We start from the raw sequence: 11,401 nt of genomic DNA on the forward strand, positions 1-11,401 counted from the left end.
CACGTGGCCCCAGTCTGATGGTCCTCTGACAGGCCACTATCCAAATGCGCTAATGTGTTTCAGCCAGGGGCTGCCTCGATATCATTCAGCTTTTTCCCGGGTTCTGAGAGCCTATGGGAGCCGTAGGAAGTGTCACGTTACAGCAAAGATCCTCAGTCTTCAATAAACAGAGCCAAGATGAACAAGAACTTGTCAGACAGGCCACTTCCTGTAAGGAATCTTCTCAGGTTTTTTCCTGCCATATGAGTTCTGTTATACACAGACACCATTCAAACAGTTTTAGAAATCCAAAGCCAATAATTATATGCATATTCTAGTTACTGGGCAGGAGTAGTAACCAGATTAAATTGGGTACGTTTTTTATCCGGCCGTATAAATACTGCCCCCTACCCCCAACAGGTTTTAAGACAATTGATGTATGGATTGCTTTTAGTAAAGGCTGGATTCGTGCAGATACAACAATTTACGACGTTTGGAATTGTAACAGCTGTCTGTGGAAGTAGACCAAGGTGCAGCGGAGTTAGTGTTCATCTTTGAATTTTAATTAATGAACGAACACGATACAACAAAACAAGAAAAACCGACAGCCAAACAGTCCTGTCAGGAAAAACTCTAAACAGAAACAATCCCCCACAAAACCCAAAGGTAAAACAGGCTCCTTATGTGTGACTCCCAATCAGCAACAATGAACTACAGCTGTGCCTGATTGGGAGCCACACACGGCCCAAAACAAAGAAATACAAAAACATAGAAAAATGAACATAGAACGCCCACCCAATGTAACACCCTGGCCTAACCAAAATAAAGAACAAAAACCCCTCTCTATGGCCAGGGCGTTACAGGAATGAGACTGGACGCGAGGTAAAATACACCATTTAAACCAGAAGATAATCGGCCTATACTATAATATAATATAATATAATATATAATGTTATATTAGGAAAATAACTTTGTAATCTGAATATTTTCCTTGGAGCCCCGATCTCCTAGTTAATTACAGTTAAACGATTAATCAGTTTAATCGCGTAATAATAATTACAGGGAGTTAATTTATAAACATGTCTTCAGTTAATGGTGCCCAAAGACACGACAATAGGGAATATGATGCCATTTCAGATGCACCCAGCATTTATTTGTGGCGTTGACAAATGACCATATCCTGTACGGGGGAGGAAGAAAAATGTATTGGGGCAAAAACAGCAGCTAAACCAGCAGCAGCCATTCCTGCAGTGCCACCCGAGCAAAGTAAAGTACCACCATGAAACGCTTTTGTTTTATGTTTTATTGTCACATACACCAGATAAGGGCAGTGAAATGTGTTTTACTCTGTATGGTCTACCCAGAAATCACTGGTGTCTGTAGTGCTAGGGAAGATAGGAAGGGCCCTAGGGTGTGCGTGTGTGTGTGTACAGTACAGTATGCCCTCAACAGCTGGCTCGTGAGGGGACTGTTTTACTTGTTTTGCTTATACCGGTTGAGGATGGTTCACTACGGATAGCTGATCCTGACTCTGAAGTAAAGAGTATAGATGCTGAAGTTGGCAGAGCTGATCCGAAATCAGTTGTTAAGGGCCCTAGAGGGTATCTGAAGCATTGTGAGGCGCCTAATGACTGCACTCATTTACTGAGGTGGGTGTGTGGTTGGTGGGGGGTTCAGATGTCAAAAAAGAGCACCCCTCCTGTACTCAGACCCTGTCTCAACCATGGGGGGGGGGGGGGCATTTCTCCAAAAGTACGATCTTTGTCCCCATGTGCAGTTGCAAACCGTAGTATGGCTTTGTTATGGCCGTTTTGGAGCAGTGGCTTCTTCCTTGCTGAGTGGCCTTTCATGTTATGTCAATATAGGACTCATTTTACTGTGAATATAGAAACTTTTGTACCTGTTTCCTCCAGCATCTTCACAAGGTCCTTTGCTGTTGTTCTGGGGTTGATTTGCACTTTTCACACCAAAGTACGTTATCGTCTAGGAGACAGAACGCGTCTCCTTCCTGAGTGGTATGACGGCTGTGTGGTCCCATGGTGTTAATACTTGCGTACTAATCAAATCAAAGTTTATTTGTCACGTGCGCCATGTACAACATGTGTAGACCTTACAGTGAAATTCTGACTTACAGGCCAATAGTGCAAAAAAAGGTGTTAAGGTGAACAATAGGTAAGTAAAGAAATAAAACAACAGTAAAAATACAGGCTATATACAGTAGCGAGGCTATAAAAGTAGCGAGGCTACATACAGACACCGGTTAGTCAGGCTGATTGAGGTAGTATGTACATGTAGATATGGTTAAAGTGACTATGCATATATGATGAACAGAGAGTAGCAGTAGTGTAAAAGAGGGGTTGGCGGGTGGTGGGTGGCGGGACACAATGCAGATAGCCCGGGTAGCCAATGTGCGGGAGCACTGGTTGGTCAGCCCTTTTGAGGTTGTATGTAAATTAATGTATTGTTAAAGTGACTATGCATATATGATAAACGGAGAGTAGCAGCAGCATAAAAAAAGGGTTTGGGGGGGTTAGGGGGGCACACAATGCAAATAGTCCAGGTAGCCATTTGATTACCTGATCAGGAGTCTTATGGCTCTGTAGTGCCTTGCGGTCAAAGGCCAAGTAATTGCCATACAAGACAGTGATGCAACCAGTCAGGATGCTCTCGATGTTGCAGCTTGTAACGGTTTTGACTTGAGGTTATTGTTTATAGGGGGGCCAGGTAGATTGTGCCTACCAGAGAAAATATTGGTTTCTCCTTTTGGTTTGGGAGGGAATGAGTCCCATCTGGTCCGTCAAGTCTACACCAATACAAAGGACTCATGTAAAAGTCAGGATGGAAAAACACTTTTCAAAAACCCTTAAAACATTGGAAAGAACATACAAAACAACTGTATTCTTATGCGTGGGTTGTATTAACAACATAAATGATCACACACACATAACAATATAACAAATAATGAGCTCTGGTTCCTCCAGAAATGTCCTGTACCTCGGGCATAAAAAGAGTCCAGCCCGGTAAAGAAGTTCAGGGAACTCAAGTGACCTTAGTCACGCAATGTTTGTCCTTTCATACAAGTGTAGCGTAAACCCAGTATCAATCAAAATAACAAATATTTTACCACACAACTATACTGCTCAAAAAAATAAAGGGAACACTTAAACAACACATCCTAGATCTGAATGAAATAAATAATCTTATTAAATACTTTTTTCTTTACATAGTTGAATGTGCTGACAACAAAATCACACAAAAAGAATCAATGGAAATCCAATTTATCAACCCATGGAGGTCTGGATTTGGAGTCACACTCAAAATTAAAGTGGAAAACAACACTACAGGCTGATCCAACTTAATATCCTTAAAACAAGTCAAAATGAGGCCCAGTAGTGTGTGTGGCCTCCACGTGCCTGTATGACCTCCCTACAACGCCTGGGCATGCTCCTGATGAGGTGGCAGATTGTCTCCTGAGGGATCTCCTCCCAGACCTGGACTAAAGCATCCGCCAACTCCTGGACAGTCTGTGGTGCAACGTGGCGTTGGTGGATGGAGCGAGACATGATGTCCCAGATGTGCTCAATTGGATTCAGGTCTGGGGAACGGGCGGGCCAGTCCATAGCATCAATACCTTCCTCTTGCAGGAACTGCTGACACACTCCAGCCACATGAGGTCTAGCATTGTCTTGCATTAGGAGGAACCCAGGGCCAACCGCACCAGCATATGGTCTCACAAGGGGTCTGAGGATCTCAACTCGGTACCTAATGGCAGTCAGGCTACCTCTGGCGAGCACATGGAGGGCTGTGCGGCCCCCCAAAGAAATGCCTCCCCACACCATGACTGACCCACCGCCAAACCGGTCATGCTGGAGGATGTTGCAGGCAGCAGAATGTTCTCCACGGTGTCTCCAGACTCTGTCACGTCTGTCACGTGCTCAGTGTGAACCTGCTTTCATCTATGAAGAGCACAGGGCGCCAGTGGCTTATTTGCCAATCTTGGTGTTCTCTGGCAAATGCCAAACGTCCTGCACGGTGTTGGGCTGTAAGCACAACCCCCACCTGTGGACGTCGGGCCCTCATACCACCCTCATGGAGTCTGTTTCTGACCGTTTGAGCAGACACATGCACATTTGTGGCCTGCTGGAGGTCATTTTGCAGGGCTCTGGCAGTGCTTCTCCTGCTCCTCCTTGCACAAAGGCGGAGGTAGCGGTCCTGCTGCTGGGTTGTTGCCCTCCTACGGCCTCCTCCACATCTCCTGATGTACTGGCCTGTCTCCTGGTAGCGCCTCCATGCTCTGGACACTACGCTGACAAACACAGCAAACCTTCTTGCCACAGCTCGCATTGATGTGCCATCCTGGATGAGCTGCACTACCTGAGCCACTTGTGTGGGTTGTAGACTCCGTCTCATGCTACCACTAGAGTGAAAGCACCGCCAGCATTCAAAAGTGACCAAAACATCAGCCAGGAAGCATAGGAACTGAGAAGTGGTCTGTGGTCCCCACCTGCAGAACCACTCCTTTATTGGGGGTGTCTTGCTAATTGCCTATAATTTCCACCTGTTGTCTATTCCATTTGCACAACAGCATGTGAAATCTATTGTCAATCAGTGTTGCTTCCTAAGTGGACAGTTTGATTTCACAGAAGTGTGATTGACTTGGAGTTACATTGTGTTGTTTAAGTGTTCCCTTTATTTTTTTTGAGCAGTTGTATAAAGCGTATCACATCTTAATACATCCTCACAACTAACTACATAAATCATCACGGTATACATCACACCAAAACAAATGAAATACTGTATACAAAAAGGTTGTAGTCAGTCAGTCAGTCAGACAAGCCAATCCACCGACAGATCTCCAGCGGAGAAAGGCCATGAAAAACAACGGAGAGGTGTAGTTCACCGACGCAAAGAGTGGATCCGATCCTGGGTAGACTTGCTATTAGGCTACACAAAGCACACTTTTAAAGCAACACAACAAGCGGAAGACAGAAGCTTCAGAACTGAGGGTTGAACACATCCTCATTCGCGTTTCCATCACAACCCCACTTTTGTGCAGCTGATGCTGGCTATTTAATTGGGAATTAAAGGGGAAGCGCCCTATTGGAAGGAGAAGCACTATTTAATTGAGAATTAAAGGGAAGTGCCCTATTGGAAGGAGAAGCACTGAGATGGTTCAGAAAAATTCAGGGCCGTCACAAGCTGTAGAACCTTTTGAGGATCTCAGGACCCATGCCAAATCTTTTTAGTTTCCTGAGGGGGAATAGGCTTTGTCGTGCCCTTTTCATGACTGTCTTGGTGTGTTTGGACCATTCTAGTTTGTTGTTGATGTGGACACTGAGGAACTTAACTCTCAACCTGCTCCACTACAGCCCCGTCGATGAGAATGGGGGTGTGCTCAGTCCTCCTTTTCCTGTAGTCCACAATCATCTCCTTAGTCTTGGTTACGTTGAGGGATAGGTTGTTATTCTGGCACCACACGGCCAGGTCTCGGACCTCCTCCCTATAGGCTGTCTCGTCGTTGTATGTGATCAGGCCTACCACTGTTGTGTTGTCTGCAAACTTAATGATGGTGTTGGAGTCATGCCTGGCCATGCAGTCGTGGCTAAAAACCTGCTGCCTGGTCTCATTGTGGAGCTAGAGGAGTTAGAGCCCTGTCTATGTTCATAGATAGAATTTGTAGATATTTGTCTCTCTTTTGGGAGGGGCAGAAAACAGTTTTCAACCAGCGATTGAGTTGTGAGACTCTGCTGTAGAACTCATCATTCCCCCTAACTCGGAGGGGGCCAGAGACAATTACTCGATGCCGACACATCTTTCTAGCTGATTTACACGCTGAGGCTATGTTGCGCTTGGTGACCTCTGACTGTTTCATCCTAACATCGTTGGTGCCAACGTGGATAACAATATCCCTATACTCTCTACACTCGGCTGTTTTAGCCTTAGCCAGCACCATCTGTAGACAAGCCTTAACGTCGGTAGCCCTGCCCCCTGGTAAACAGTGAATGATCACTGGATGATTCTTTTTAAGTCTAATACTGAGGGTAATGGAGTCGCAAATGACTAGGGTTTTCAATTTGTCAGAGCTAATGGTGGGAGGCTTTGGCGTCACAGACCCCGTAACTGTTGGAGGAGAGACCAGAGAAGGCTTGGCCTCTGACTCTGACTCGTTGCTTAAAACCTGATATGGATAGTATTTTCACGGCAGGATGAAAAAACGTACCCGATTTTAACTGGTTACTACTCTTGCCCAGAAACGAGAATATGCATATTATTAGTAGATTTGGATAGAAAACACTCTGAAGTTTGTAAAACTGTTTGAATGGTGTCTGTGAGTATAACAGAACTCATATGGCAGGCAAAAACCTGCGAAAAATTCAACCAGGAAGGGTAGGATCTGAGAAATGTTGTTCTTCTTTCTAGTCCCTTTCGAAACTACAGTATCTGTGCTTTCACGTTGCACTTTCTAAGGCTTCCATTGGCTGTCTAAAGCCTTCAGAAAGTGTTTTGAGCATTCCCCTGTCACTGGGCAGAGTATAGTAGCTCCGTTTCTGAGTGGACTGCCTGGGGACAAAGAGATTGGAAATGCGCGTTCCCACGAGCACACAGTTTTTTATTTTTCTCCTTGAATGAATACACTATTGTCCGGTTGGAATATTTTAGCAATTTTAAGTTAAAAATACCATAAAAAATTGATTTTAAACAGCATTTGACATGCTTCTAAGTACGATAATGGAACATTTAGACTTTTTGTGTCTCAAAATGCGCTCGCGCGTTACCCTTTGGATAGTGACCGGAACGCACAAACAAAATGGCGGTATTTGGACATAACTATGGATTATTTCGAACAAAAACAACATTTCTTGTGGAAGTAGCAGTCCTGGGAGTGCATTCTGACGAAGATCAGCAAAGATAATACAATATTTCTAATACTAATTGTGAGTTTAGTTTGCTCCGAACATGGCGGTGTCTGAATAGCTTGTGACGGCGAGCTATGTACTTAGAATATTGCAAAATGTGCTTTCGCCGAAAAGCTATTTTAAAATCTGACAGCGATTGCATAAAGGAGTTCTGTATCTATAATTCTTAAAATAATTGTCATGTATTTTGTCACCATTTTAAAGACAAGACTCTCGTTAATCTAACCACATTGTCCAATTTCAAAAAGGCTTTACAGCGAAAGCAAAACATTATGTCAGGAGAGTACCCTGCCAAAAATAATCACACAGCCATTTTCAAAGCAAGCATATATGTCACAAAAACCCAAACACAGCTAAATGCAGCACTAACCTTTGATGATCTTCATCAGATGACACTCCTAGGACATTATGTTATACAATACATGCATGTTTTGTTCAATCAAGTTCATATTTATATCAAAAACCAGCTTTTTACATTAACATGTGATGTTCAGAACTAGCATACCCACCGAAAACTTCCGGTGAATTTACTAAATTACTCATTAATTATTTAAAGAATTATAGATACAGAACTCTTTTATGCAAATGCTATGTCAGATTTTAAAATAGCTTTTCGGCAAAAGCACATTTTGCAATATTCTGAGTACATAGCTCGGCCATCACAGGCTAGCTAATTTGACACCCACCAAGTTTGGGGCAACCTAAACTCAGAATTACTATTACAAAAATTGGATTACCTTTGCTGTTCTTTGTCAGAATGCACTCCCAGGACTTCTACTTCAACAACAAATGTTTTGGTTCCAAATAATCCATAGTTATATCCAAATACCTCCGTTTTGTTCGTGCGTTCAGGTCACTATCCGAAGGGTAACGCGCGAGCGCATTTCGTGACAAAAAAATTCGAAATATTCCATTACCGTACTTAGAAGCATGTCAAATGCTGTTTAAAATACATTTTTATGCTATTTTTCTCATAAAATAGCGATAATATTCCAACCGGGCAACGTTGTATTCATTCAAAGACTGAAAGAAAAACATGGCGAGTTCTCGTGAATGCGCATCTCCAGTCTCACTGTCCCCAGGCTGACCACTTACAAACTCTGCTCCTATACTTTGCCCAGAGACAGCAGACACCCCATTCCACTTTCTGGTGGCTTTAGAGAGCCAATGGAAGCCTTAGAAAGTGCCACGTTACTGCACAGATGCTGTAATGTTGATAGAGATGCAACAGAAGGACAACAAATTGTCAGACAGGGCACTTCCTGTATGGAATCTTCTCAGGTTTTGGCCTGCCATATGAGTTCTGTTATACTCACAGACACCATTCAAACAGTCTTAGAAACTTCAGAGTTTTTTCTATCCAAATCTATTAATTATAGGCATATTCTCGTTTCTGGGCAAGAGTAGTAACCAGTTTAAATCGGGGAGGTTTTTTTATCCGGCCTTGAAAATACTGCCCCCTAGCCCAGACAGGTTAAGAACAAATTCTTATTTACAATGATGGCCTACAACCGGCCAAACCCTAACGACACTGGGCCAATTGTGCGCCGCCCTGTGGGACTCCCAATCACAACCGGTTGTGATGCAGCCTGTAATTGAACCAGGGTCTGTAGTGATGCCTCTAACACCGAGATGCAGTGCCTTAGAATGCTGCGCCACTCGGGAGCCCAAGGGCAGTAAATCCGGAAAATGTCAATAACTTTGAAAGTTTCTTTAAGTGCAGTTGCAAAAACTACCAAGCACTATGATGTAACTGGACCGCCACAGGAAAGGAAGACCCAGAGTTACCTCTGCTGCAGAGGAAAAGTTCATTACAGTTAACTGCACCTCAGATTGCCGCCCAAATACATGCGTCAGAGTTCAAGTAACATACACATCTCAACATCAACTGCGTGAATCAGGCCTTCATGGTCGAATTGCTGCAAAGAAACCACTACTAAAGGACACCAATAAGAAGACTTGCTTGGGCCAAGAAACACGAGCAATGGACATTAGACAGGTGGAAAGTCCAAATTGGAGATTTTTAGTTCCAACAAATTGTGGACTTGATTACGTGCTGCTGTACGTTTTGTTGCTAGCGTTACGGTTTTTACTTTTTAATTACCGTTTTATATATATATATTTTTCCCTCACTTCACTTTTTTCAGTCAACTTTTTTACCCTGGACGCTTTATTTGGACATGGTTCTACAGGACCTCCACCAGCCGAAGCTAAGTAGTAGCATTAACATTATGCCTTATAATTGCAGTCGCTGTACACATAATATACAGGAGAACGTTCACCTTATGGTGAGGATAGCCGTGCTGCAAGCCCAGCTTCAGACGCAATCGTTAGGCAAGGGTAATTTAAGTGTAGGAAAGGATGAAACAGTGACTGCGCCACAAATAAGTACAGGTAGTAATATAAATCCCCTCGCACAGTCCCCGCAGCCGGACAATTTTCTCTTGGCTTCTGGAAGGAAATGCTGTAGGAATGCTCAACCGGTGTCGCTCATTCAGCCGACAGAAACTTTTAACCGGTTCTCCCCATTAAAGTAATGATGGACTGTCATTTCTCTTTGCTTATTTGAGCTGTTCTTGCCATAGTATGGATTTGGTATTTTACCAAATAGGGCTATATTCTGTTTATGACCCCTACCTTGTCACAACACAACTGATTGGCTCAAACGCACTAAGAAGGAAAGAGATTCCACAAATTAACTTTTAATAACAAGGCACACCTGTTAATTGAAATGCATTCCAGGTGACTACCTCATGAAGCTAGTTGAGAGAATGCCAAGAGTGTTCAAAACTGTCATCAAGTCAAAGGGTGGCTATGAATAATCTCAAATCGAAAATATATTTTGATTTGTTTAACACTTTTTTGGTTACTATATGATTCCATGTGTTATTTCATAGTTTTGATGTGTTCACTATTATTCCACAATGTAGAAAATAGTACAAATAAATACAAACCCTGGAATGAAAAGGGGTGTCCACACTTTTGACTGGCACTGTATGGCTGCACTCTGCATACATACTCATTCTGTATTATTATACTGTATACTGTATACTGTTTGAAGACTGTATGTTTTGTTTATTCCATGTATAACTCTGTGTTGTTGTATGTGTCGAATTGCTATGCTTTATCTTGGCCAGGTCACGGTTGCAAATGAGAACTTGTTCTTAACTAGCCTACCTGGTTAAATAAAGGTGAAATAAAAAAATAAAAATTCACCCATACATCCATAGTTTAAGCATGGACAGACAGACACACACATTCCTGTCACTGTCCTTTGTGCTCTCTTTTTCAGGCCTCCTCTTGAGCTGGCCTGCCCCAGACGAGATAGTACTGCCCCAGGTAGACTAGGCCAAGCCTGCAAACATCCACCAATGGCAAATGATGATGGTATGGTACTGTACATTAAGCAATACTCATCTATAAGAGACAATGAGATGTGGATCTCTCTCTCTCACTCTCTCACTCTCTCACTCTCTCCACTCTCTCTCACTCTCTCACTGCTAGACCAATTACATAATTTTGTAGGTTTAAAGAGATATTTGAGTCATCTACAGTAGATGTATCATAAAGGGATAGCTCATTCAGGCCAGGACACATCTATGATTGATCTCTAGGAGGAGAAATGGTTAAAACCACTTAGGGATCCCTTAACTCTCCAATCTCAACATCCGGTGAAATTGCAGAGCGCCAAATTCAAACTACAGAAATATGAATATTCAACATTCACGAAAATATAAGTGTAATATATCAAAATAAAGCTTAACTTCTTGTTAATCCATCCGCTGTGTCAGATTTCAAAAAGGCTTTACGGCGAAAGCACACCATGCAATTATCTGAGGACAGCGCCCCGCATACAAAAACATGAAAATAATTTTTCAACCAGGCAGGTGCGACACAAAAGTCAGAAAAGTGATATAATAAATGCCTTACCTTCGAAGATCTTCATCTTTTTGCAAACCCAAATGTCTCAGTTACACAATGAATGGTCATTTTTCCTTCTTTATATTCCAAAATGTCCATTTATTTGGCGCATTTGATTCAGAAATACACTGGTTCCAACTCGCCCAACATGACTACAAAATATCTAATAAGTTACCTGTAAACTTCGTCCAAACATTTCAAACAACGTTTCTAATTCAACCTCAGGTACCCTAAAATGTAAATAATCGATAAAATGTAAGACGTGATAAACAGTTTCCAATACCGAAGAAAAACAACACGGAGCGCTCGCTTGTTCACACGCACCAAAAGACTAGAGACCTTCTGAGTGACACATAGAAAGAATACGACTACTTCATTTCTCAAAAGAAAAACATCGAACAATTTCTAAAGAGTGTTGACATCTAGTGGAAGCCATAGGAACTGCAATCTGGGCCCTAATAAATCAGGTCTCCCATAGAAAAGTATTGGAAAACACAATGACCTCAACAACAAAAAATCCCTGGATGGATTGTGCTCGGGGTTTCGCCTGCCAAATCAGTTCTGTTATACAAATAGACATTATT

The sequence above is a fragment of the Salmo salar genome, chromosome ssa15, assembly GCF_905237065.1.
Source record: "Salmo salar chromosome ssa15, Ssal_v3.1, whole genome shotgun sequence".
Lineage (NCBI taxonomy): Eukaryota > Metazoa > Chordata > Actinopteri > Salmoniformes > Salmonidae > Salmo > Salmo salar.